The sequence below is a fragment of the Alligator mississippiensis genome, chromosome 11, assembly GCF_030867095.1.
Source record: "Alligator mississippiensis isolate rAllMis1 chromosome 11, rAllMis1, whole genome shotgun sequence".
Lineage (NCBI taxonomy): Eukaryota > Metazoa > Chordata > Crocodylia > Alligatoridae > Alligator > Alligator mississippiensis.
In genome coordinates, this window is record NC_081834.1 from 29,334,934 (window position 1) to 29,361,471 (window position 26,538).

The window sequence follows — 26,538 nt, forward strand, 5'->3', positions numbered from 1 at the left end:
CAGGTGGGCAGCGTGTGGGTATGAGGGAGGGTGGGCAAGTGTGGGGACCTGCCTCCCCACATGCACACACTCCATCTATGATGCAGCAGCAGGTGGAGGCACTCGGGGCATTCATGCCCAACACAGATACTGGTTCCCGGTGGCACATGGCTCTGGCCAGCGCTGCACATTGCAGCTATAGGTGCAGCCCCCACCAGTCCTTCTCTATCACTGGCACTCCCTGCTATGCATGCACAGCCCCCACACTTGTGTGGCCCAGAAGGGAAGCCCCGTGTGCTAGAGCTGCCTGTCTTCCCTGCCCTTGGATCTGCATGGCAGAGTCGGGGAAGAGTCTGCTACTGCATATAGAGCTTCCCTCCCGTGCCACACAAATGTGGGGGCTGCACATGCACCGTGATGTGCAGATCTGGCCAGAGCCAAGCACCACTGGGCACCAGTGCCTGCACTAGGCAAGAGCATCCTGAGCATCCCCACCTACTGCTGTGAAATGGGGAAGTGGGGGGGTCCCCACACGTGGACACGTGGGGGGGTCATTTCCCCCTCACACCCCACAAACACCACACACCCATATGGTTCCCCCACAATGCCCCACATATACTTTCCCCAACATACCCTATTGCCCACCCACGCAGCCACACCCCCTTACACACTCTTCCAACCAACCCCCCCACACGCACACAATATACGAGGATTTATTTTTGAGTTATTATGCAACCACCTCTATATGCAGTATGCAAACACATATCATGACAAAAATATTTTTTGTAATAAAATTAAAATATGTTATAGTAGATGTTTTACTGTTAGTATATGATTTCATTTTTTTCTGGTTCTAAGATGGCACTCCCCCCACCCCCCACACTCCCAAAAGGAGTATTTCTGAGGGGCAAGGGGAGGGACATCCACTGGCAAAGATCAGGGGCTAGGGGTGGGACTTCTGGTCCCAAGATGGTGACCAGAGGGCAAGGCAGTGGTCAAGGGGTAGGGCTGCTCATGCAGCCTTTGAAAGCTCACCAAGCCTTGTTAAGCGGCCCTCCATTCAAAATAATTGCCCATCTGTGTCCTGTAGCATTGGAGTGTCAAACATAAAATACGTCCTGTGGGCCAGATTCTGTCCATGGAGTTCTGCCTGGTGCTGCTTCATGGTCTAATCAGACCCACACAGAGCATCGCATAGTGCAGAAGTGCTCTTTAGGCCGGATCTGGCCCATTGATTTCCCCATCCCCCTCTTTTTCCCCCCATCCCCAACATACCTCATCCAGTGCCTTCTCCAGCTGATTTGGGACCAGTACTGCATGCAGTGTGCATCCCAGAGTGGGCACCACATGTGATACAGTCTAGCCAGGAAGGCAGCTAGGCTGGACACAGTGACGTCCACCCTGGGATGCATGCTGCACACACCAGCCACTCTAGCTGATCTGGAACATGTGATGCACATGGTGTCCACAGGGTACTGCATGTAGTGTGGATCCTAGACTGGTTGGAGCAGGCGCTGCCCCACAAAGTGCAGTCCCAGAGCTTCTGGGCAGGTGCTGCTCTGGATCCACATTGCATGCAGCATGGGTCACGAGCAGCTGCCAGATCAGGTATGCTGGAGGAGGGGTTAGGATCTGTGGGCCTGCTCTAGCCCACAGACCAGCCCAGCCCAGCCCATGGGGCCAGATGAGTTTGACACCTGCTGTAGTGATGCATGTGGAGCAGTAGTGATCAGAATCTTGAGGCAGACCACTGTGATAGCTTCCTGTTGAAATAAGGTTCCTTCATCTAGACATAGTTGTAAGATCAGTTCAGCATGGCATATCTCTAGAATTTTCTAGGTTTGTCTGTGATCCAGTTAACACCGCTTCTGCAACCTGCTGGTATTTGCTGGCTTGCTGTTTTCATGTAATCTTTTGTTTTAAAGCTGAGTCAAATTTCCTTGCTAAATAATTCCGTGGTAACCCACAGAAATATAATTTCAACTGAAATTAATCAGGAAACTGAGCATCTGAAAAAAAGATGAGAAATGGCTCGATGTAGGATTTGAAAAAAGTTGCAGCTAAGTTAAGATTTGAATTTCAGCGATGCTGACTACTTTGCATGAATATTATTATATGCCATTTCCTGTTTTAATAATAGGAAGAATGGAATTTCAGAGCATCCTCCGTAATGCTCCATCCTTCTAAAGCTGCAATTTTTCCATTCATTTAATTGGGTGTTACTGGTGGGGGAGAAGGGTGTTTAAAAGGAAGATTATACAGCTGGTTATTCTAGCAATAAATAACAAACAGCAAGGAAAAATAATCATCTCCGATTTACTACAGTGAAATTATTTATTAAAAATAAATTAAAGCCACTGGAAAGTGTTTCTTCCTGGCATATATACCCTCAGGTTGCCTTGTATTCATCTCATTATTTCTACTTAGATTTCCCATGTGGTATCATACATAATAATTTCATTTTTCCTTTATTATATACACTCTTCAAACAGCCATTGTCTGGTGTGTCCTTTCTTAGTTATCAGTTAGCTAGGCTAAATATATTTAGATCACTTAAGACGGTCAGTTCTTCCAGCCATTTACTTATTTTTACTCCTAGTTTTCTGAATTCCCTCCCGTTTTTGTTAATGAGATGGCCAGAACTGAACTCTTTTTTTTCTAGATCCTATTATAATGGAATCACATAAGATTATTTTTAAATATATGGAACCTTACAGCTTCATTGTCTTTTTTGCTATCAGATCATTGTCTAATTTGCTGTCTAATGTCACCACAAAGTTTGTTTCCATACTACTGTCCTAATTTGGAGGTTTGCAGCCCTGTTGCCACTCATGAACCTATCCTGCACGAATTTGTGTCCAGTCTTCTTTTTTGAACCTGGTTAAATTGTCAGCCCGTACAACATCTTGTGGTAATGAGCTCCGCAAGTTAGTTAGATGCTGTGAGAGGGGTTTTTTTTTGTTTTGTTTTAAACACACTTCCCAATATTACTCTTATGTTGCCTAGTTCTAATATTGTGAAAGATAGTAAACAATAAATCTCTTTACTTTTTCAACACCATTCAGTATTTTGTAGATTTCTTTCATCCCCCTTTCTTATTTTCTCTACCTGAAAAATTCTAGCCTGTTTAGCTTCTCATTGTATGGAAGCCCCTTCATAACCTTGGTGATTCTCTTTGCCCTTCTCTGTACCTTTTCTAGTTTTACTCTACCTTTTTGGAGGTGAGGGTCAGGGAGGAAGGACCAGAACTGCACCAGTTATCAAGGTGTAGACATACCGTTGATGTAAACTGTTGCTTTCAGTTACTTTAATTCTGAGCATTTTGTTTGCCTTTTTGATGTCTGCTGAACACTGAGCTGATGTCTCCGGAGACCTGACCACAGTAATTCCAAGATTGTTCTCAAGTAGTAACAGCTAATGTAAAGCCCATCATAATGTATGTGCACCCTGGTTACTCTTTCCCACATGTATCACTTCACACTTGCATTGAACTTCATTTGCTATTTTGTTGCCTATTTTTCAATTTTAAATCCTTCCACAGTTCTTCACAATTAGCTTTGCTCTTTTACCACCCTTAACACTTTAATGTCATCTGCAAACCTGGTCGTATCACTATCTCTTTTCCAAATAATTTATGAATATATTAAACAATATAGGTCCCAGCATACCCTTGGGAAACCCCATTCTTTGCCTCTTTCCTTTGTGAGAACTGACCATTTATACTTATTTGTAGCTTTCATACAGTAACTGGCCACAAATGGACCTTAGCTCTAATTCCATGTTGGCCTAATTTCAGTAAGAGCCTTTGATGATGTAGAGTTTTATCAAAAGGTTTTTTTTAAGTTCAGATGCACCAAATCAGCTGGATCACCCTGATTCACATGCTTGTAGATGCCCTCTAGCAGATCTTTGACCTCCCTTTATAACAGCTGTGTTGACTCTCTTCACTTGACTCCTTTTCACTAAATCCTGCTTATAATTTGTTTTATTAACATACTTCAGTGTTTTTGAATATGATTGGCCTAATACCAGTCATAGAGGTATTCACTAGCTTTGTTTCCTCAAATCAGTATATTGTTGGTATTCCCCTTTTTGTTTAAGGTTCTTCACCCAGCTATCAATCATTCTTGCATTGTTCACATGCTATTAGTGTATGATTATATGAAACACTATATTAAATGCTTGAAACCAATCCTAATATATTGTGTCTATTTGTTACTTTTATCCACAGTATTCACAATATCTTTTTAAAAAAAAGAACATAAGCAATTAAGTGAGAGCAGTTCTAGGACAGAACATTGTGACTAGGTGGGTAGGGAACATGCATATTGCAGAATCATTAATACATGCAGTTTGGAAGAAGTGGAGGCAGGGAGAGAAGTGCAAGACAGTGGCAGCTTTGTTCTTGATAGAGATTTGGAATATCTTAGAATCTGTTCCTGAATCTGGACAACAAAGGCAAACTTAAATCTGGAACTGTCTTACTTTTGTGTGCTTGATATTTGTAATCTTAATCATGTGGGATTTTAAAGACAAGGGCATGTGTGTATTTGTGTATTTACTGTAATTAATGGATAAAATAACAGTAACTTAAAGTTCGACCCAAATCTTCCCCTCTGGCTTGCCTGTTCATATACTCTGTACCTCAGGCAAGATTCTCTCTTTACATTAGATTCAGAATTCATCTCAGAGGGTCACTCATCTTCCTTGTACTTGCTATAGAGCTGCACCTGTAATAGCGAGATGATGGCATCACTTTTATATGTGCTGGCAAGCCAGGGTAAGAGTATAGAGCAGTACTGCAAGGCTGTTACATAATGCTGTTAATACCTTAACAACATCCAATGAAAATCTAGAAATTTCATTTATTCTTCATTGGTCGTGTTTGCACTTTTTTATACTTGCAGTTTTCTCAGCTTGGACAGTTTAACTTGCCTGATCTTTTTATAACCAGATGAAAATTTTGGTTCTAATGCACTACTCTTATGTGTTAGGTTTCTGATACTGCAGTGCACTATACACTGTTCAATGATGCCAAAGTATTTATGAAATGCTTTCTGCTAATTTTTTTATAATCTGGATTATGAGTTTAAATTTACAGATTGTGCCTTAATGTTCAGGTAAAATGACCACCAGCTTTCTGATATCAGTCTCCTGACTGTTAGAAACACACATACTTGTCTGATTAGGTGCAAAGGAGAAAAGGGAAAAATAGGTTCAGATTCTAAATATCAGCAAAATCAGAAAACAAATTGCATGGCTAAATAAAATGGTAAATTGTATACAGAGTAATTGAAAAACATAGTGCATACATTGATTGCATAGTATGATACTAACATCTCACCTTGAAAGCAGCATTCAGAAGAATAGGATCATTTGCCTGATGTGATGCTAGTAGCTTGCCAGGGGCATATTATTGCAAACTCATTAGGATTTTTCATATAGTATGTTATAGATTATCATTGGTTGACTGTGGTTTAAGTAAATTCTTTACGGTATGCTGGTAGCTAATATTGGTGGGCTGCCCATTTGTTTTTTTGAAGCATTATTCTGTTTAGCGAGTCTATGACAACCTTGCTGCTTTTTCTCTCAGAAATTTGGTCTGCAATATTTGTACATGAGCAGATTTCATAATGAGCGTGTCAGGTGCATGCATTCATGTTTGCCAATTTCCCTGAATATAGAAGTTCAGAGGGATTTTGCGATAACCTTTGTCATGCATTCACAAGTGTTTGTTCATGTCAGTAGGGGTGTTTGAAACTGACAGCCATTGTACAAGAGCAAAAGTCAATGACAGACATGTTTAAGATGCTACCTTGGAGTTATGTCTGGAATTAAAGTGTAGTTTTTACTTTGTAGGATTGAAGCCAAGGGAATCAGTCCGTCCAATTCAAGGACATAAAATGTACATTAACAAAAACGACGAGTTTGCTTTAATGATCCCAAGCATTCTTCAATGTGCTAGCTTAAATGAATTTATTCATAATCTCTTGTTCCTCATAGTTGTTTTTTCTGAAGAAAGCACATTTCATTTAAAATTCTACCAAGTACAGTTCATCCAGAAATTAATTGAAAGTAGATTTAAGCTGTTAGATGTGCTTTTGAGCTCTGTTTAGGGCTGGATTCTGCCCTTGCATATAAACACAGGTCCAGTAGCTGTCTTTCAAAGATATTTAGCAGTTTGCTCAGGGCAGTGGAGAACAGGTTCAAGCCCTTATGATGATTTGCATATGATTTTTTTTAAATTGGTAGTATACATTTTTGTGCTTCTTAATGAAGCATCAGGTAGGTCTGAGAGGGGTTTTTTGTTTGCTTGTTTTTGTTTTTCTCTTTAAATGGAGTTTCTGTCTATTTTTAAATCTTTAAAATATAAGAAATGTGAAAGGAAGTTTTCACTAGTTTTGCTGGAGGACCTCTAGGGAAGTAATTAATTATGTTTATTGCAAGTAGTGTTGCATCTACAGAAAAGATTGCCTTTTATCCAAGGCAATTAGGTTTTTAAATAAAATGGGTGTGAAGAAACAGTGTTAAATAATCATACCAAAAATTCCTTGCCCTAAGTTGCTTAAGTTTTTATTCTCTTCTGTGATGTAATATCATTAATTCTCCAAGGATCTTCAGTAAAACTTTCTGAGGCAGGCTTATTTTGGGGTGGGGGTGTTCTATGGGCATGTGCTTGCTTTTGCTTTTGCTCTGGCTCTCAGCATTCAGCATGTGTGAATCCACATATATCTTATTATTTACCCAATGAAAGCCACCTTTCAGATGAGTGACTACAACAGTTTCAACAAATTCAGTTTGTTGACGAACAGTAGGTTGGAGTTTTATTTTTAAGTAGGGAAAGAAAAATATCTTTAGTTTTGTTCATCATCAGTTATTCTTATATAATAAAGGGCTTAGTCTATCTGTCTGTCCATAATGCTCTTGGAGCACTCTGATTGGTTAGGGAGACAACCAATCAGTGTGTGGAATGCCGCCATGATGGTGGGGACAGAGGGGATGGAGCGGAGGGGCAAGGCCAGTGCCACTCCGCTGCTGTCCCATACCGCTGCTGCCTCCAAGGAGCAGGGCCAAGGAGGGCGGGGGCGAGGCCAGCAGTGGTGCAGGGTGCTGGTAGAGGAGGTCGAAGGGAACAGCAAGGGCAAGCTCCCCCTTTCCCGCCCTTCCCCCCCTGCTCCTGGGAGACAACGGCGGCACAGGGTGGTGGGTGGTGACGCTCCGTTCCCCCCCACACACACACCCCATTCTTGACAGGCAATTCGTTAGTTGTTATTATAGTGTTAAAGATCTGGTAAGTAGGTAACATTTGAAATGTTCTTAAAGGTTTAATCAAAGTCTTAAACATCAAATGTGAGTGAAGGAGAAAAGAAACAAATAGAATTTGTACAAAACTGAGACAGTATAGTTAAAATCCAGTTTTCAGGTGCAGGAATTTTTTTTAATGGCTTGGTTGATTAAATGAAGAGTAAGATGTAATTAATTGAGTGTAGTTTATGCACTACTTGCATCCTTCCAAACTATTGCAGAGCATCAGCTGGACTTCAAGAGCAACTTGAAGTTACAAGATGCAAGATGGAACAGTTCCTTTTAGGGCTTTGGTCCATTATTAAAATTGAGTAGTTAAGCAATACAGATCCAGATGCCATTATCTAACATTGTAATGGCCCCACTTTATCTTTACCTTCTTCCTAATTGAATGTTGCAATCTCTTTGGCATTATAATTCCATCTTCACTGAAAGGGCATGTTGAGTGACCTACTCCTATCATTAGTGTAATTGATAAGATTCAGGAACGTCTTGGTCCCCATCTAGTTGAATTGAACTGCATTCAGAAAGCAATCTATAAAACCAAAAATATAGCATTTTATACTTGTCTAAGAAGACTAAGAGTGTTCTACTAAGCTAGGGATAGAAGTTGTACACAACCAATTTTAAGTGATCAGAAACTGGTTTAAACCTGTAACAAAATAGAAGTTCAGTGCACATAAACCAGTTTCAAAATGAGTGAAATGGGTTTAAGATAAACCCACTTGAATGTAGCATCAGACTTAACTGATTTAGGTTAAACCAATTTATGAAACTTCTGTCCCAGACTCTTTCCAGGTTCAAGTTAAATCAGAGTCCCCTAGCATCCCACCATTTTGCAGCCCTGGGCTGGACTGTGCCGTCTACTTCTGGGTGGCCCCACCCCTCTCCTTCCTAGCTGGAGCAGTGAGGGATGACTCAGTGGCTGGCTCATGCCCCCCCTCCCCTCCCTGCTGGGCTCTGGGGCCAGGGAGGAAGGACTCAACTTCCCTTCCTCCAAGTACAGAGCTGCCCTGCCCTGCTTTCTTAGTGCTGGCTGCAACTGTGGACTACAAATCCCTGAGGCACCTGGAAGCAAGAAAAGGAAGTGATGAGCAACCATGCAGAGTCCTGGTGCTGTGATTTTTGGAATACAAATCCAAGAGACCTTGGGGGGGCAGCAGGAACAGGAAGTGAACACAAAGCCCATACTGTCTAGGTTCCAGAGAGCTGTGCTCTAGCACCACCCCCCTCCCAGCTTCTGGCTTGAGCCAGAGCAAGTAGGTAGCTGCATTTCCTGAACCAAAAATGAATGTTATTGATTTGCTTATTGGTTCAATCTTTGCAGCTTAGATTAACCTGCAAACACTGAATCAATTCAGACTTGGGCTTTTTGACTGTCTATACTTAGCCCTAAAGTACAAGAACCCATTCTTTAGGAGAAGGTGCTTTATTCAGATGAAACTAACAATGCTATGTTGAGGTAAAGGCTATTTGGTGCTTTTTTATGTGTTTCTGTTTATTATCCTAGTTTCTTCTTTCCTAATGTTATCTCAAATTGTTGCAGTTTTTTCTCTTTGGCACCTGCATGAGAGGCCAGCCATGTTGGTCCATTTGTGGATGACCAGTTTTTTAAAAGTCTCATTTACACTCTCTCATCCAAAAGCCTAATAATCCTTTAGGCATGATTTTGATAAATGGATTTATAACGGACTTTTTTGAACCCATAGGTGGTATAGACATCTGTATTCTACCATCAAGGTCTTAATTCTTAGTAGCCTCACTAAGAATATTCTTACAGAACAAGGGCTACTGCAGGCAACTCTCTCTTGCTCATAGAAACTTGGTAATAATAAAAAATCAGTCCTGTGATAATGCAGTTGAAGAAACTAAATAATTTGCTAGAAATTCCTTTAAACTAAATAATTATGATAATTTATGTACGTGTCATTCTGTTAATGGAAATGAAATTTTGTAGACATTGAGAGAACAAACCTCTGCTGTTTGGAAAAAACACAAAGATTTAGAGAAAAGTGTCATATTGTTCACATGCTGCACACTCTGGAATAAGATGCACACCATGTTTTTCAAAGGCAGGCTGAGGAGAAAGAAAAGATTTTTCCTTGTAGCAACAGCTAGGGAGTCAAGTCTGCTCATTGTTCTGTTCCCTGTGAATCGCATGCAATTACTTTTCACTTCTGCCTGACAAGCTTAAGCAGCAGAAACTGCTGTTACTTCTATTTCCTCATTTTAAATGTGCACTCCAATTTTTAACACCTGTGTTTTGGAAAAAGGTGTGTTGTACGCACGAAAATATGGTCCTTTTTGTGCTCTTTCAGGTTAGTTTATATATTTGCTCTGAGTGTTTGTTCTGTCTTTGTTGGCCTTTTAACATGGTAACCACGAAGGAAGAGTGGAACATAGAAGAAAAAAATAGTCATCGTAAAACCCTGAATTAGGGCAGGTAGGCAGCACTTGACATTGCACTAATTACCGGCTGAAAGGAAATTCCGCCTAAGACATTAGGCAAAAATCACAACCTTCAAGCAAAATCCTGAGTTTGTAAGTGGACTTAAATTTCAAGACTTGGTGTGCTCTAAAGAGACTTAGACTGAGGAGAAAGAGGGATTAAGTTCTACAGCTCAGTTCTTGGCTCTCAACCCAAGAGCACTTTGACAGTGGGCCTGAGATATTCAGTTTGAAAGATTGCTAGTAGTTTTGCCACCTTTGATGTCAAGTGATAGCACCTGACAAAGTGGTGTCTCAGCTTGCTCGTGCTTGAATATTTCATCTATTGTGACTTCATGTTCTGTAAAATTCTACACTCTGTATGCTTAGGAAGGCCAAAGGAACATTCTCTCTTCTGCTTTACTGTGTTGCCTCCCCTCCCTAAAAAGTCAGCTCTGCCCCCACTCCTCTCCCTCCATTCTGGACTCTAGTTTTACACCTATTCCCTCAAAGAAATGTTGCAACATGCTGTGACTGCGTGGGATTTTCAGTATTTTGAAATTAACTTGACTAAATGAGTCTGCTGGAGCATGCTAATTAGCATGTTCCAGCAGCCTTCACAAAACGTGTATTCGACATCCCCGCACTTCAAAATGGTGGCAGGGGGCACTTCAACTAAAGCTCCTCAAACAAGCTTTAGATAAAGCGCCCCCGCCGCCATTTTGAAGTGTGTGACAATGTATACACCAGACACTGCAGGCACTTCAATTAGAGCGACTCCCGAGAACCGCTGTATTTAACACCCCCCCCCACCCTGGGGCACGTTTAAAGACGTTTCTTGTGACTTGCCCTTTAAGACATCATTGAGAGAAGTTGTCTTGTGTGACAAAATGACCCATAAGTGCTTCCTAAGGGATACTTGACATGCAAAAAGATTTTGACCAAAGGAGAAGGGAGATGCACAATCAGCAGAAGATAAGGGACAGTGTCACATGACAGTTGTATGGCTTTCCTTGACGGTGAATGGGTCAGGTTTCGGGTCTTTTGTGTGAAAGAGGTACTTTTATATTAAGCCTTCCTTGGAAGATCCAAAAAAACTATTGTATACAGATTTTCTGTTCAGGAATTATAGGCAAATTGGGATAAAACTTCAAAATGATCATGGCATCTGCAAAATTTGATGTTAAATATAAAAAGAATAAACCTGTGTCCAGCTTAATTCTGAGGTTATATGTAAAAAACATGTTGAAACTATTGTACGTGGACACATTTTCATAGTCTCTTTTCCTTTCTTATTGATGCTACTGCTCATCTTTGCCTAGAGACATGCTGCAGCAAGCTGCTTCTCTGCATTTCGTTTGCCTGTCTCCATGACAATGGCAATCTTGAAACTGCTCTTCATGAACAGCTTGCAGTACTGTAGCCAACATTAATTGTGCAGTTCAGACAAAATTGCAATTTTCTTCTTTCCTGAAACTTTCAGTGCCTTTTCCTAACCCCTTCCCCCAAAATTGATGTTCTCTAACATTTTCCTTAATCTGTAAACACAGTGCGATTTTTGTTTCTTTATTGAATTTTTTAGCCTGTAAAAGACCTTCTGTCTTAAAAACCTTTGTTATAAAGCTTTTAAATTATAAACTGCAGCTTCTAGATTAAGAAACCTAAGAAACTAAAAGGGGTGGATCTCCCAGACGGTTCCAGTAAAACAAGGAAAATAGAGTATGCTGGGGGGGAGGAGGGAGGATACTGAATTGAAATTCAAGTCAGGATCCTGGTGCAAGTTTTTTTGTTTGGTACAGGGAAGAAGTTGCATAGAAGGTTTTTGATTCCCCTCCTCCTTCCCTCCCCCTTCTCAAATAATTCCTTTAAAAATTTTCTGTTGTTATATTGCTGCTACTCTTGTTTCATGTCTGTAACTGTACCGGAAGGGTTGTACCATTCAGCTGGAGTTTCCATTACAAGCCCTCAGAAATTCACCCAGCATACTTACAAAAGTATGAAACGCATCACTTCAAAAATTCAGCTTTTCAGTTGATTTTTGGCATAGAAGGTTTTTGTCTTATGGCAAAGAACAGGACAGAGAGGCCCAGTGGATTTTCTAACACTGTTATAGTATAGGTGCTCCTATTCCTTCCTCCTGCCTGCCTCCTCCAAAGTTTTTGCAGCTGTTTCTTAATGTTATTAAGTTCTTTTTCAGTTCAGTGGAAACAAAGCTTGAAAACTAGTTCAGATTCCTGGCAAAAACACTGTATTTTCATTATACAATATGGTAATTGCTTGACTGTGTGGCAACAGTTCACTAGTAAGTAGTAGGGGTGTGCTAAGTGGGTCGTATTCGATTAGGATTCAGCCCGATTCGGAGGACAGTAATTTTATTCACTGATTCGGATCACTGTCCCAAATCATTTGGCCAAATATGAAGATTCAATTCTGATTTGGAGAATCAGAGATTTGGCCATAGACACAGCTTTAAATGTTTTTTCTATATACCTCAAGGTACCAGGTGCAGCTCGTGAATGCTGAGATGGTGGGGCACATGGAGCAGCCCACAGGAGTGCAGGGGGGAGTGCTCGGCGGTGGACTTGAAATTGGATCAGAAGTAGTTCTGGCGCAAGAGGCACCAGTCGCCAAGCGGGAGGGGGGCACCAGTTGCCACACACCGTGGCGGAACTGGAAGTGCTTCTGGTTCACCTCTGGATCCGATGCCAAGTGTGCTGCCTTCCCCACCCCCACCCCGCGCTCCCATGGGATGCTCCATCCGCCCCACCATCTCAGCATTCACAAGCTGCCTGGTACCTTGAGGTATGTAAAAAACAAAACAAGAAACCCAATAAAACCAAAAAATCCCATAAAGCTATGTCTGCGTCTGAATCATCGAATCTCTTCGAGGGTTCCGATTCAATTCAGAGAGATTAAACAGTCTCCTGATTCAATTCAGAGATTCAGCTGCCAAATCAGGTGAAATCTCCACGGAATCGAATCAGTGGCAAAGCCCTAGTAAGTAGATTAATGACACCTCGTACCTCTTTTTTACTCTGCAGGCTTCCTATAATTTATAATTTGGGATAACTTATTAGCCCACAATGCTCAATTATCATGCATCTCATCAAAATTAAAAAGGCCAGTTTCAGTGTTAACATAAGCATTGATCTCCTTGACTTACACCAAGGTATTTTAGTTCTTTGATCAACCATTGATTGGTTTCCAGATGAATTACTGCATCACTAAAATTAAGTCACTAGTCCACATATTGTATAACCTGGTAATTCATGAGGTCCATTTTATTTTAACTTTATGAACTGATTTTTTTTTCCAGCTACATATATTATGAGATTAGGTTTTCCAGTCCTGTTGGAATGGAAAACTAGAATTTGATCAGAAAATGGTAGGATTCTGCATATTGATGGACACTGTCTGCTCAGGAACCCAGGTCATAGGAGAACTGCTGTTTCTTATTCTGAGCAGAACCACTTTTTAATTTCCATTTAGAGCCAAATAATTAAACTTTTCATCATGGGGGCCTAAGGGAGGGGCTGCAGCGACTCCAGAATTCGCTGTAGCCCCCTCAAACCCCCTCTCGATGCCGATGCCGCCCTCCCCAAGCGTAGTGCAGCCCAATCCCCCTGCCAGGAACAGCCTGCTGCTGCCCCAGCCCGAAGCAGCAGCCTGTCCTGCCCCACACACAGATCCAGGGGCACATCCCCCTATGCCGTCCCGGCGTGCATGCAGTGGTGAGAGCCCCCCCATCCCTGTGTCCCCTGGACTAGATGCTCGCAGATGCTTCCTGTGCCCCACCCCAGCTGTGCAGTGCCTGCCCCAGCCCCACTCCCTCCCTCACCATGGGGGCCTCAATCTCCCCCTGTCCCCCTTAAGAACAGTAAAAATATACAAAAGGGTATATGAGCTGAAACTTTGAGCAGAAGGGGTACACTTGTTAGAAAAGGTTGAAAACCCCTGAGCTAGACCCATTCGTTGCCCCCTTTCTCTTTTGAATCTGGACTCGCTCCACTGGACTGCTACAGCACTGCACCCAGAAGATGACTGAAAGCAAAACCTTTTCTAAGGAATTGAAGTACCCAGAATTATCTTTTGGGTACTTTCAATTTTTAGAGGGGTGTTTTTCCTTGTTTTTGATGTCAAAAGAATCTGGAGAAGTGCTGTTTCAGATCCAGGGAGCATAAGAGATTCAGGGAAAACCTGTCAAAGAAACTTCGAGTCAGATACTAAGTGAATTTAAATCTTCAAGCTGGTAAAAAAAACAAACACACACTAAAAGATGTAAGGTATCAAAGCTACTATAGAGGAAAATAATTTTTGATATTTTTAGCAGGGACTAAGAGTTAAGATTCAATTTCCCTCTGAAAACTTTTTTTTGCCAAGTTAAAATGCCTTTTTTGTAATTAAAAAAAAAAATTTAAAAAAAGAGTATGGGCAAGTTGTTCAGCTTTTTTCATTATGCTTCACATCATTGCGGTGCTGCTCACCTTATCTTCCGTCACCTTTTGTTTTCCCTGCTTTTTCTTGCATTGTTCTGGATAGTTATGGTATACCAAAAGAGCAATTTAACATGAATATTCTAATACTGGGCTGCCATTACTGCAGCATTTATAGCTGATACTGCAGCAGGAGAGGTTAGGAGCTGTGATGTATCATGTTGCAGGCAGAGCTTCATCCAGTCTCTCCTAACCTCCCTTGTATTTATACATTATGACAGTCTCGTAATTAAGTCAGTGCAAAACTACTTTTTACAAAGGATTTATTTCTCTTTCAGTGCCCAGAATGGACTCAAAAGGAAGCAGGTTTATGGTTGCACAGATGACTGACATTTTTCTAACTTCAGCTGCTTGACTTTGCAGCTGAGTCTTTTAATTTTTTTAGCTACATTGCAACATAGTGATGAATCAAATAATGTTGATATTAACAGAAACTAAATAAGTGTGTTCAGCTGTATTAACTGCAAGTGAAGCACAGTTGCTCTTCAGAACAATATCCTGTATAGTGCTATATTCCATTGTATTGTATCAATTATTCACAGTCCAATAAAAGCTCAGTTATAATTACCCATCTGTGCTAATAGGAAAGGTATTTCCCAAAGCATGGTATCCATTTCCTAATGCGCTGTTTGTTTTTTCTCCCTTCACAGTCAACAATCATGGCTAATGTGGTTACTTTAGAATTACAGAATCCATGTTAGTAATCCTGTAATGAGGTACCCTTTTTATTCAGTATGGATTGCCAGTGCAGCTAAGATATTAAAGTTGGCAATAACTAGAGAGTAGGGAATGTTTTGCAGAAACTGCATGGGATGGATTTGTTTAGTATTCCCTGCTATTGGTTTGTTTTATGGGAACAGTTTGTGTATGTTTGAACGTATCGCATGATACCTTTTCTTATGTTCAGTTGCTACTGAATGTAGCCTCCGCTTCATTTTTCTTGGATCTGGTATAAGGAAGGGAAACATGTTTTTCTTTCAACTAGTACTTAATTTACTCCATCTGAAGAGTGGTCTATTAAGTGCAGAGCTACAACTCTAAGGAGGAAAGTATTTAATGTGTTTAATCAGTAACATATATATGTTGTAATTTAAACTATAGCATTGAGTAATCATTTTGAGGGTTTTTTTAAACTTTTGAACAGTAAGTAAATACAGAGCGTCTGGGACTGATAGAGGTGACATGGCATGCCTTTTCTAATGTTTTGAATAGCAGTGCATTTTGTATTTTACTCACTATGTCAGTGGTTCTCAACCTTGTTAGACTTAAGGCACCCCTTGGAAAATGCCAGCTTTTATAGCTTTCCCTTGTTTTTTACTACAGAAAATAGAGCAATTCTTCTGCTACAGAGAACTTAAAAAGATCATAACAAGTCAGAATGTTTTTAACACCATGAATCCCTGTTTGAAATCTCTGGGTTTATCTTGTGAATTATGTTCACAGCACCCTTGAAAGTATCACAAGGGACCCCAGGATGCTGCAGTACCCTGCTTAAGAATCATTATACTAAGTTAATAATCATGACTGCAGCAGTTTCTTAATATCACTCTTAGTATTCAGACATCATCTACATTTTTAATGTGATAATGTACTTGACTTGGAGAATCTAAGTTAGTCCTTGTCAGCATTTTGCTAGTATACTGGCCAGAGGCTATAATGCTAGCTTAACCAGACACCCAAAGATTCCTGTAAGTAAAAGGAATTCTTAAGTTTTATAAGGCAAGTGTGGCAAATTTTGACCCATAGCATATAAGTGGCAATACTGGGACAACATGACTTGGAGCTCCTTTACTATCATAGGTATGAGTCCACTGGGCCCCCCTGAGCATCTGCTGTTCTTGCTAATCTGTGCTGAATTCTGTGCGATTTGTACTGAAGCTAGCTAGGCTAAAGCTAGTGCAGGAATACTAACCCATGCTACAGTCATACCTTTATTTTTGCTGCATAGATACATGCTTAGTTTCACCAGTGATTATAGTGGTTCCCTGCCAGCCCCAAGACTGAGAGCATAGAAATGATTTAAAACTTGCCTTTGTCCCTTAACCCAGTGGTTCACATCCCAAGCCAAAGGCAGCCAAGCAGAAGAGTTGAGATGTTCTCCCCCCACCCCATTCCAGCTTCCTTAAAATGAAGTCAAATATAGTTGTGCTGTCTAAACCAATGAACTCTACACCAGTTCAGCAACCATCCCCACACCCTCACTTCCTCTTCCTTTCCTCCTCCAATAATGTATACAGGCAAATAAAAATATCTTGGTTACCACAGAAACTGAACTAGGAAGATTTTATGAAAAAAATATTACTGCTTTAATAGGTGATATTGCTTTCCTCCTCCCACTCAGTTCTGACAGACTCTGGGACTTTTTCTGGTCAAAAGAAGCTTCACTTGGAAGGATTGCTGTTAAGAAATTGGAGTACCTGAATACCTGTGAAAGAAAGCAGCATGGCTCATTAAATCACTGGTTGTTGGTTTTTATGATTCCTTTCTGGTAACTGATTTCAGCTAATTTTAAAAACAGGACAGGAGGGAACTTAAATATATTCAACATTTTAAATTATCTCAGATATAAATACCAGCCCATGTGCATCAGATGTTGTTTGTGTAAGCACAGATTTACAAGTTAGAATTGCGTTAAGCAGTGAATATTGGCCTCGGCTACAGTAGTCAGATTCTGATGCAGTGCATCATCTCATTCCTCCTCCTTTTCTAGCAACCATGAATGCTTTAGTTTAGACAGGTCTTTTTATGTTGCTGTGTGGTCTGCTCTTATGCATCCCATGGGGTTAGGCTTAGATGACATGGTAGTAAAAACACTTATGCCCTCTTTACACTGTACCTTCCACCCTTGACTACCATTCAGAGGTAATTGTATGTCTGAATATTACCATTGTAAATGAAGCCAGAAATTATTATACCAGGGGTTCAAGCTTTAAAACCTTTAACAAACACCTGGATTTAGAGAGAAGTTATTTTTGCAAATTTTCTTTTAGTGCTTATGTTCCAAGCTAATGCATTGTTTTTTCTTTTTTTCCAATAATTTTTTTTAAAGGGCTGTATACTTCTGTTAGTATAATAACATTTTTTTCGTCTTGTACTGTTAAATTTCTGTAGTTCTTAAAGGACCAAGTAATGAGTGAGAAAATTAATAGAAACATTAATAGGTATGTTCAACTAGAAATGATCCCTTTCTATCATTATTCTCGTATTCTTCCCAGTGACATACCTTTAAGTTTGACTTCACTGGTAGTGTTAGAAAACAAAACTAGAAACAGATTGTCTGGTATCTGGTGATGATTCATTGTCGCATATGTTTAATTTTCCAGAAAAAATGTCTTAAAATACACCCTAACCTTTTTGAGTTCTGTCAGTCAAATGATCCATTGATAATTTTATTAAGAGTCAGATTTTAAAGTAGCTTTAGCTGTACAGTTCCCATTGAAATTAATGGGGGTTGTGCATCTAAATCCTTTAGAATTTGACTTTTGAAAATCTGTACTATTGAAAACCTATGCTATTGAAAAGAATATAGATGCATTTAAGTAAACAAATGATTAATAAAGAGTCTAGCATATTATATTATTAACAGTCTACCAGAGGATGAATATGAGCCATCAGTGCGATTAAGTCGCCAGCAGGGCAAATAGAACTCTGGCCTGTATCAGCCAATGTGTTGTGAACAGATCCAGAGAGGTGCTCCTCTCCCTGTATTCAGCATTGGTGAGGCCACAGCTGGAGTACTGTGTCCAGTTCTGGGCACCACACTTTAAGAAGGATGTAGATAAGCTTGAAAGAGTATGGAGAAGGGCCGGCCACCCATATGATTAGGGGCCTGAAGGAGGATAGGCTTTATGAGGAGAGACTCTGGGAACTGGGTTTGTTCATTCTGAGTAAGAGAAGACTGAGAGTGACTTGATAGCCACCTACAAGTATGTCAAGGCTGAACACCAACATCTAGGCCAGCAACTCTTCAGAAAGGCCCCCTTTGGGAGGACAAGGTCCAATGGGCATAAGCTAGTTGTGGAAAAATTTAGACTGGACATAAGGAAAAACTTCTTTTCCGTAAGGCTATCTAGAATCTGGAACATGCTCCCAGCAGAGGTGGTGCAGTCACCATCCTTGGAGGTGTTCAAGAAGAGGCTGGACAAGCACGTTGTTGAACTTGTTTGAGCCCAGTTACTTCCTGCCCATGGCAGGGGACTGGACTTGATAATCTACGGGTCCCTTCTGGTCCTTCTATTTTATAATTCTGTGATTTTAACCTAATTAATTATTTTTGTATGAGCCTTGTTCGTGACTTTAGTGTTTGGGGTTTGCAAGACTGCAGTTTTGAATTTTGCTTCAGTTTTCCCTACTAATTAGTGATGTTCAGACAGGCATTGTAGCCTTATGGTCTAAGAAATGGACTAAAAGCCAAGAACACCTGAGCACCAGTTCCTGGTTTAACAATAGCATTTCCTGTGTAGCTTTGCAAAGGTACTTGACATTGCCCCATCAGTTAATCTATCTGTAAAATGGAGAAGAAATTTTCCACATAGATATTGTGAGTAGTTAATGTTTGTAAAACATTTGGAAAATTAAAAGTGCTTTATAAGGGCTAAATATAATGTATTATTCATTGGTGAGATTTGTGTGTGTTGACTTCATTATATCACTTACCTCCCTTCAGCTGATATTTGTTGGTTGTTAATTTTCCTTGGATATAAGATAGGACTCCACATATTTAACACTACAGCTCTTTTTGTTCATCAGCTTTTTTTCTAGTCTGGGTCTTTCCTAATATAATACAAGCATGCTTTACTTTCTAATAGAGGTGCACCCATACACCAGTCCAATATCGGATTGGTACTGATATAAAGAAAATTATCTATATTGGATATTGGCCCGATGAGGTCAATAATTTGGCCAATGAATGCCCATGCTTCATGGAGAGCTGCCTCCAGCTGGTAAATCGAAAGGGGAAGAGGGAGGGAAGGGGCATGAGGGGTAGATCAAGGCCCCTCCATGGTAAGGGAGGGGACGGGCACCACCCACTGGGGGGGTGCGGGGGCATGGCTCATGGGGTGGGAGCAGCTCTGACCACTGCTTGCACCCCAGGAGGGCAGGGACGGAGGGCTGTGTGCCCCTGGATCTGTACAGGGCTGCATCAGTGGGGTGGAGCCAGAGCCAGCGTTGCATAGGACTTTTCTTGCCAGGGGTTGGGCTCAGAGCGGGCTCCAGTGGCACTGGGAGGAGGCTGCAGCCACCCCAAATTTCGCTACAGTTCCACCCCATGCCACTGCCACTTTTCCTGGTGCTTGGGTGGAGGCAGGGTGTTCAGCTGGGGCCAGAGGTGCAGCAAAATTTGGGGTGGCTGCAGCCTTCTCCCAGCACTGCCGGAGCCCACTCTGAGCCCAGCCCCTGGGAAAAAAAAGCCCCGTGCAGCCCTGCCCCACAGCTCTACCTCACAGCTGCAGTCCACCCTGCACTTCGCAGATCCAGGGGAACATGGCCCCTCTTCTCTCGGCCCCGCACTCCCGGGGTGCAAGCAGCAGCGGGAGCTGCACCTCCGTCCCATGCCTCCATCCCCTGCTGGGCAGCGCCTGTCCCTGACCCCTCCCTCCCTGCGGTGGGCCTTGATCTTTCTCCCCGCACTCCTTCCCTCTCCCCTCTCCTTGCACCACAACAGAGTTACCACCTGATGGCACCTGTATTGGATTGGGATAGGCCAATAAGCTTCCTTAAATATTGGCTATCGATATCAGCCCCCAAAATCTCTATCAGTGCACCCCTAATTTTTAATATATATTTTTTTAAAGGCACCTTTGTCTCAATCTTTGACTTGTCTTGTTTCTCTAGCTACTATCCTGCCTCCCTTTTCTCTTTTAGCTCTAGGTTTGTGAGATCTGCAAGCAATGTACAGCCATTATCCTCTTCTCCAGTTCTGTTCTTACCCTTCTCCAATCCAGCTTCAGCCTCTTACTGTCCAACAAGACGGCTATCACAAAAGTCTCTAACAATCCTAGTCAAACCTCAGAAGTTCTTTTCAACTCTGACTGACCTATCAATCACTGTCAACGGTCAGCAGTGCCCTTCGTGAAATCTAAGCTTCCATGGCATTGTTTAGTCTTCTTGGCTTTCCAGTACTACTTCATATTATCTTTTAAATGCTTCCCTCATCCTTTCTGCAGTTCTCTGAGGTTCCACAGGGCTCTGTCTCTGGTCCACTTTCTTACTGGGAAAGAAGTTGGGAATGGGGTCAAGATGAAAGACAGCTTGGATAGTGTGGAAGAACAATTTTTTGTCTTACATATTTAACAATTCTCTCTGATAAGATTTTATTTATTAATATATTTTCCCATTTGGGTGTCCTTAAAAAACATATCTTCCTAAATATTGTCTCTCTTTTTGAGTGAAAGAGGGGGAGGGATTTTATTCACTCTTACTTATTTGATCCTGTGCTTCATGCAGCTTAAAATTTTGTTTACATTTTTATAATGAAGAACTACATTTGCTGAAAATATTTCAACATGAAATATTCCAGATGATCTCATGTTTGTTATGTAAATATTAAATGGTACAGTGGTCTTAATTGTCTGATTAACTGAAATTCTATTCATTATTGATTCCCAGTCTCTTCCTCTAAATGGTATTTCAAGGATAACATATTTAGGCACAGTTGTTTTTATTCCTATTTTTGGTAGCTGTTTGATACTAGGCTATCATGAAGAACTGTATAGGCCTTCTAAAACTTATTCAGACCTCATACATTGGAAGTAGGGGCACATTCCAAATAAACAGGAGTAAACAGGGGATCTCTGTTCAAATAAACCTTGCAGTATTTGAGAAGTTTTGGAGGCTATAAGGGGAAGGAAAAGTACAATGGATCTTTTAAAAAAACAAAACAAAACTTATTTTACACTATTAACCATTTCATCTTTCTTTTTCAGAAAACATTGCTGCCCTGATCCATTGTCACAAAGAGAAAGGGGCGAAAAGTGTGGATATCAGCCGTGGATAAATTGGAAACTTAGATTTGGTGCCAGCTTCTACAGAAGGTTTTACAAAGCCACCTTTGGCATTGGAATGGATAAAATACTTCAGACTTAAATGGTAACCTTAATACTTCCACAGTCTCTTTTTAAATGTCCTTGGTGCATCGTCTTAAAATTTTGTACAGATTGTAAAGGTTTTTAAGCTTGTACTACTGCAGTTTAAATATATGGTGACCTTACACCAGCTAAATTCCAGATAAATCTGTACTTTTGCCACTTCTTTTATTATTAGAAGGTAGCTTGCAGTGTCAGCTTTTAAAAACTTTGCAACTGATGTTTAAGTTGTGGCTAAACAATCCTTTACTTCTTTCATGTTGGGAGATGAACCCTCCTCCTCACCCCCAGTCCTTCCTCTTTGGGGTACAAAAATTAAGAATTGTTTAATATTACTTGCTGACTAATTCTTTCTACCAAATAAAAAAAGCCATACATGCATTTTTGTAGCTATTTCCATTTATATGACAAAAACTTTTATGATCTTATTAGGTTAGAAAAGCTACTTTTACTTTGTTCTTTGGTAAGGACTATGAGCCCGTTGCTGCTTCTGTTGTTGTCATACCTAGTTTTCTCCTTTTGTCATCTTCTGCCCCCTCTCCTCTCTCCCTCACCCTGTTTCCATAGCAGTGTTTTCTCACAGCTCTTCAGTAGTGCTAAGTACCATCATCACCAGTACCACCACCACTTCCTACGAGAATCCATACTACTCATTCTCTCCTTTTTCATTTTGTTCCTTCCACTTATTTTGCCTGTCTCGCTCTGTCTTGTCATCTTACTCTGTTTTCTCTCCTTAGCCTCTTTTCCTTCTCACTCTATTGTGTCTTGTCGAACTTGATGAATCGATAATATTCCTAAAATGAAGTGGGATGAATTCTGCTTGTATCTCTTCCTCCATCCCTTTCCTGTAGCTAGTGGCTACATTTATAGACATGTGCTAGAGCAAAGCCTTACTGTAGATATCCTGTGCCTTTTTTAAAAGTGACATGCACAAGTGCATTTGTTTTGAAAGCAAGAACAGGCGGTGTTTAAATATCTGTAGTGCCGTAATCCTTTTATTTGCTCATGATATTAGAAGGTAGTCTGTCCCTATTTTTATTTATTTTTGAGGGTAAAAAAAACAGTTCTCCCCCTATCACATTTTGATAGATTAACTGACCACTGGCATTCCTGGGGCTTGTAAAGATAACTGGCTTCCTTTGTCCAATCATAACCAGGTGCTCACTCCACCTGTGTATCACAGGCTGTGTGTAAAACTAAAATGCTACAGGGTAATTCTTTCACACTTTCTACAGATGGTTTATATTAAGGGTGGGATTCTCAAAAATTCTTCTTATTTCCAAATTAAATAAATGATAAAGCTTCTTTTGGCTTCAGAAAGAACAGTTAAGCTAGTGCTGAGTAGTTCAGAATATACCTCATGGCTTAGGCTGACATCATTTGGTCACTGAAGTCTTTTCCCAAACTGTTTTCCTCTGTTAACTGTCTAAAGTTCTCTAGTTTGGAATTTTGTCATCACTGCTGGGAGGAAAGGCGGCATGCAAGGAGATGGGAGATGATTGTTTTGGTGGTGGTAACGGGGGACTTTTGGAAGGTGTGAGGAACTGTTAATGGACTCTGTGCCAATGGCTCTGTCTTAACTCCCCTCCTAACATCTGTACTTTAGGAAAATGGTGTGCCGATTCCACAGATCTGCAGTGGTGACAGCTGGAGCTCAGAAAAAAATTTCAAGTAAGACCTTTCTCCCTGTTTTTTAACATTCATTTCTCCATTCTCTCCCTGTTCTTGCTTTTGCTTTTGCCCCCAAACTTTCTGATGAACATTATAAATGCTCCATTCTATTGATCTAGCATCTCTAAAAAAACAACAAAAACAAAAAAAAAACCAAGGACGAGCAGCTGGCTCAACAAAGAATGCTGTCATTTGCCCTGATGGGAGAACTGTGGCAAATCAGAGGACTCATTCATTTTTAAGGGCATGTTAAAATCTAGTATATTCCCCAGAATGTTGGAGGAGGAAATAGCAGTGGAATTGGGAATTATCTGTTGGTGCAGGAAGACCATAATCAGCTGTGTAAGGAGAGGTTTGTTTTGGCTCAGGAAGTGCTGAATGAAGCTATATGGGGGGAGATTTGGGAAGAGCCAACAGTTGCTGTTTGGGCAGTGGGTCAGTGGGTGATACACTGGACTGACTTGGGTGGGAAGTGCCTTGAGGATGCCACATGTACAAATTCTTTTCCTGAGAACAGCTGGAGGATGTTGTATGGGAGGTTCCTCTGGCTCAGGGAACATGTTGTATGGGAGGGTTCTTTCTCGGCCTGGGAACACATATTTTCCACTTGACTCACTGACTGAAATCTAAATGAGCAATAAAATTTCTAAAATTAATGTTCAATTAGTTAGAATAATATAAGTGAATTTATCATCAGGAAGGAAGACCAGAATAAGGGAAAAGAATGTATTAGGAGGAGGAAAACCACCGCCTGCTCAATAACAATGAAAAGTGGCAGGAAGTTGGGTAGCACCTTCATCAAACTGAATGATTTACTCTCTATCCACATAGTTATTTACCTTGGACACAGCTATTCTGAAAGTGTTAGCAGTCCCGTCTATCTCTTCTTCTGTCACAGGCATTCTTTCTCCCATGTATAGAGATATTAAAGTTGACCTTTATGTACATACATGCATTATATAAATCTGCCTGTAGAAGTGCTGATCTTTATCAATGACAGGAAGCTGCTCACTGATTTCTGCAGAACTCTTTTTCTCCTGGAAGCAACTCTGGCTTTTGTTTCTTCTTGGACTTGGTACACGGAGTCAGGAAGTAACATGTTAAATGTATGGGTGCTGAAGCAGAATCTGATGTGATTGAAGAACCCTTTCTTGACATTATTCTATAAATAGTTATGTTTTTATTTCAGTGGTGGCTGATGGAGTCACAGTATATTTTTTCAGGGCAGGATGGAGTGATTATAGTCAGTAATCATATATATGTTTATTATAATCATCTTACAGTTAGATGGTATTTTTTTACCTAGATGGATCCTAAAGTACTTAACCTTTATTAACTGACTCTGCTGGCTATCTTATTTTATATTTATGGATCAATGAAAGCACATGCTGCATTCAGAAACACTTAAGACAGTATTGAGCCGATTAGAGAAGTTTGCAGTCTAATTCAGACAAACACAAGATACATGTATGCTTTGAGTAATTACTTTACAAGTACCCTAGAAGATAGTGAGGAAGATTGTAAAGAAATTAATCTTAAAAAGTTTAATCAAAGTAGTACAATTTAAGGCATGTATTGTGTGGGAGAAAGTTATAGCAGTTTGTTGAAAAAGAACTAAGAGGCTGTTCCAAGCCTACTTGTGAGATGCTGTGAAAGACTTTCCTTTCCTCTCTCTCCCACTTCCTCCCACCCTACAAAAGAACAGATAGCAGAAGCTATGGAACAATACATAGCAACACTACATGTCTTTTTAGGATAAGAAAGGAAAACCACTGCATAAGTTCATTCTATTATTCTAATATATTTTTAGAAGGCATGCAGGCTGGTCTTTGACATATCTAATTTGTTTTATTCCATTCATTGTGTATGACATTCAGTTGTTTTTCCATTCTGAAGCAGTAATTTTTATGTTGCCCATAATACAAATATATTGCTTACACTAAAAAAAAAAAAAAAACCCACCAAAAAAGCAGAGCCAGGACCTTGCATGTATATGGCTGTGTATTCTTAATGGTAACGTAATTACCCCTCAGTCTAAAAGTTATTTAAAAATTGATTAGTCTATGGTGGTTACTAAAACACCAACATTTTAAGTGAATGTGAATGAAGGCAGTAATGGCTGTTTTGGGGTATAACCAGAAACAGTGGTTCTGATAGGTATCACTGAAATGTTAGCTTTGAAGCCTTAATGACAACATTTTAAATCCTAGTTATTTCACTGTTGATCATTTTACCAGAAAAATGAAGCAAACACACTATTTTGTCATAAAATATAGTGGTAAATATTGTAATGGGATCCAGAAGATAGTTCCTCTTAACGTGTTTGTGTGGGAATGAGGAATTCAGGCCACTGAACCAAAGATATTTTCCCCTTCATTTTTTCCCCAAAACTGGGAAGGTAAGAGGATATAATATGCATCTTTTCCCTCCTACTTAAAGTCTTTCAGTCTGTGTTAGAGAAAAGCATGTGCTTCTGCACTTACATACATGCTCACAATAGACTAACAACCTAACTGATTTATATACAATTCTGGCAAATCCTTAATGTCACAATGTTGGGGTAGAGGGAAGAGATTAATTCCTTAACCCCAATATTTATGGTCAAATCAGAGACTTTTTTTGTGGTCTTCCTTTATCTGAAGCATAGCTGAACAGATTGAATTCAAAATTTGTTTTTGAAAAAAGACTCTGCCATTCAGCTGAGACCTTGAATGCCAGTCTTTCAGTCCTAAGCAGGCTTTTATAGCTGAGTTATAAACTCTTGAAAAAGGTGATTCATAAATGGAAACATTGTCAGAACAAGTTATTATAAAAATGAAATATGTATAAAGAGTCCAATTGTAAATTGTATTCGTTTTCACAGTGGACTGTTAACCTTTCTCTGGCTTGTTCTACAGTTTGGCCCTTATTTCACTCAGCTTAACATACAAAAATTGCCCTCTCTTAGTTGTTAAATATTGTAATTTGTTTATATTTTCATTTGATAAGGAGAATAATGATTATTCCTTTCTTTTAAATTCATGTTGATGAAATGCCTGCCTTTGGAAACTTAACTTAAAATCAGCAGGAGAAGCATTGGCAAGATGACATGGAAAAAAGCATTTAATATACTGCAAGGTTCAAAATGAGCAGCAATCCTGTCTTGGCCTAAGGCTGCCGTTTTTAAATCAAGACCATTCCGTTCTGTTTCGTATCAGGGCAATGGGCTTCTTTTTTGTGATGAGACAGAAAAGTCTGTGCCTTGATATAGTGGTTTTTAGCTGGGTCTTTACTTGAGCAAAGGGAGGATTTTTTTTTTCTACTTTCAAAATTTTCTGTTGATCTTAAATAAGATGTTCCATAAAAATCTTCTTTTAAATTTTCAAGTGAGGGTAGTAAATACTAACATTCAGAATACTTAAATATTAAATTCAGAATAATGATAGGTCTGTATTTTTATCATTTGAGACTATCAGTTGATGGGCTGGATCTGGCCACCCCTGAGTTAGATAGTCTATTGCTGAGAGACGGTGTTTGAGGCTGGGGGCTGTTTAAGCCAGGACAGGTTTGCTTGCTCCCTGTGGCTGCTATGAGATGGT

The 26,538-nt window shown here is 40.3% G+C and overlaps 1 protein-coding gene across 5 annotated transcripts in view; it reads left to right on the top strand.

The window, feature by feature from the left end:
* The window catches only part of PEAK1 (pseudopodium enriched atypical kinase 1), a 199,584-nt gene that overhangs the window by 80,492 nt on the left and 92,554 nt on the right, over nucleotides 1-26,538 (top strand). For 4 of the 5 annotated variants that reach the window (XM_059714754.1, XM_059714751.1, XM_059714753.1 and 1 more), the window contains exons 2-3: nucleotides 21,131-21,293; nucleotides 22,896-22,960. The gene's annotated coding sequence lies outside the window, so the exon portion shown is untranslated. The remainder of the gene's footprint in view (nucleotides 1-21,130; nucleotides 21,294-22,895; nucleotides 22,961-26,538) is intronic. The other variant, XM_059714752.1, reaches the window with a different exon arrangement.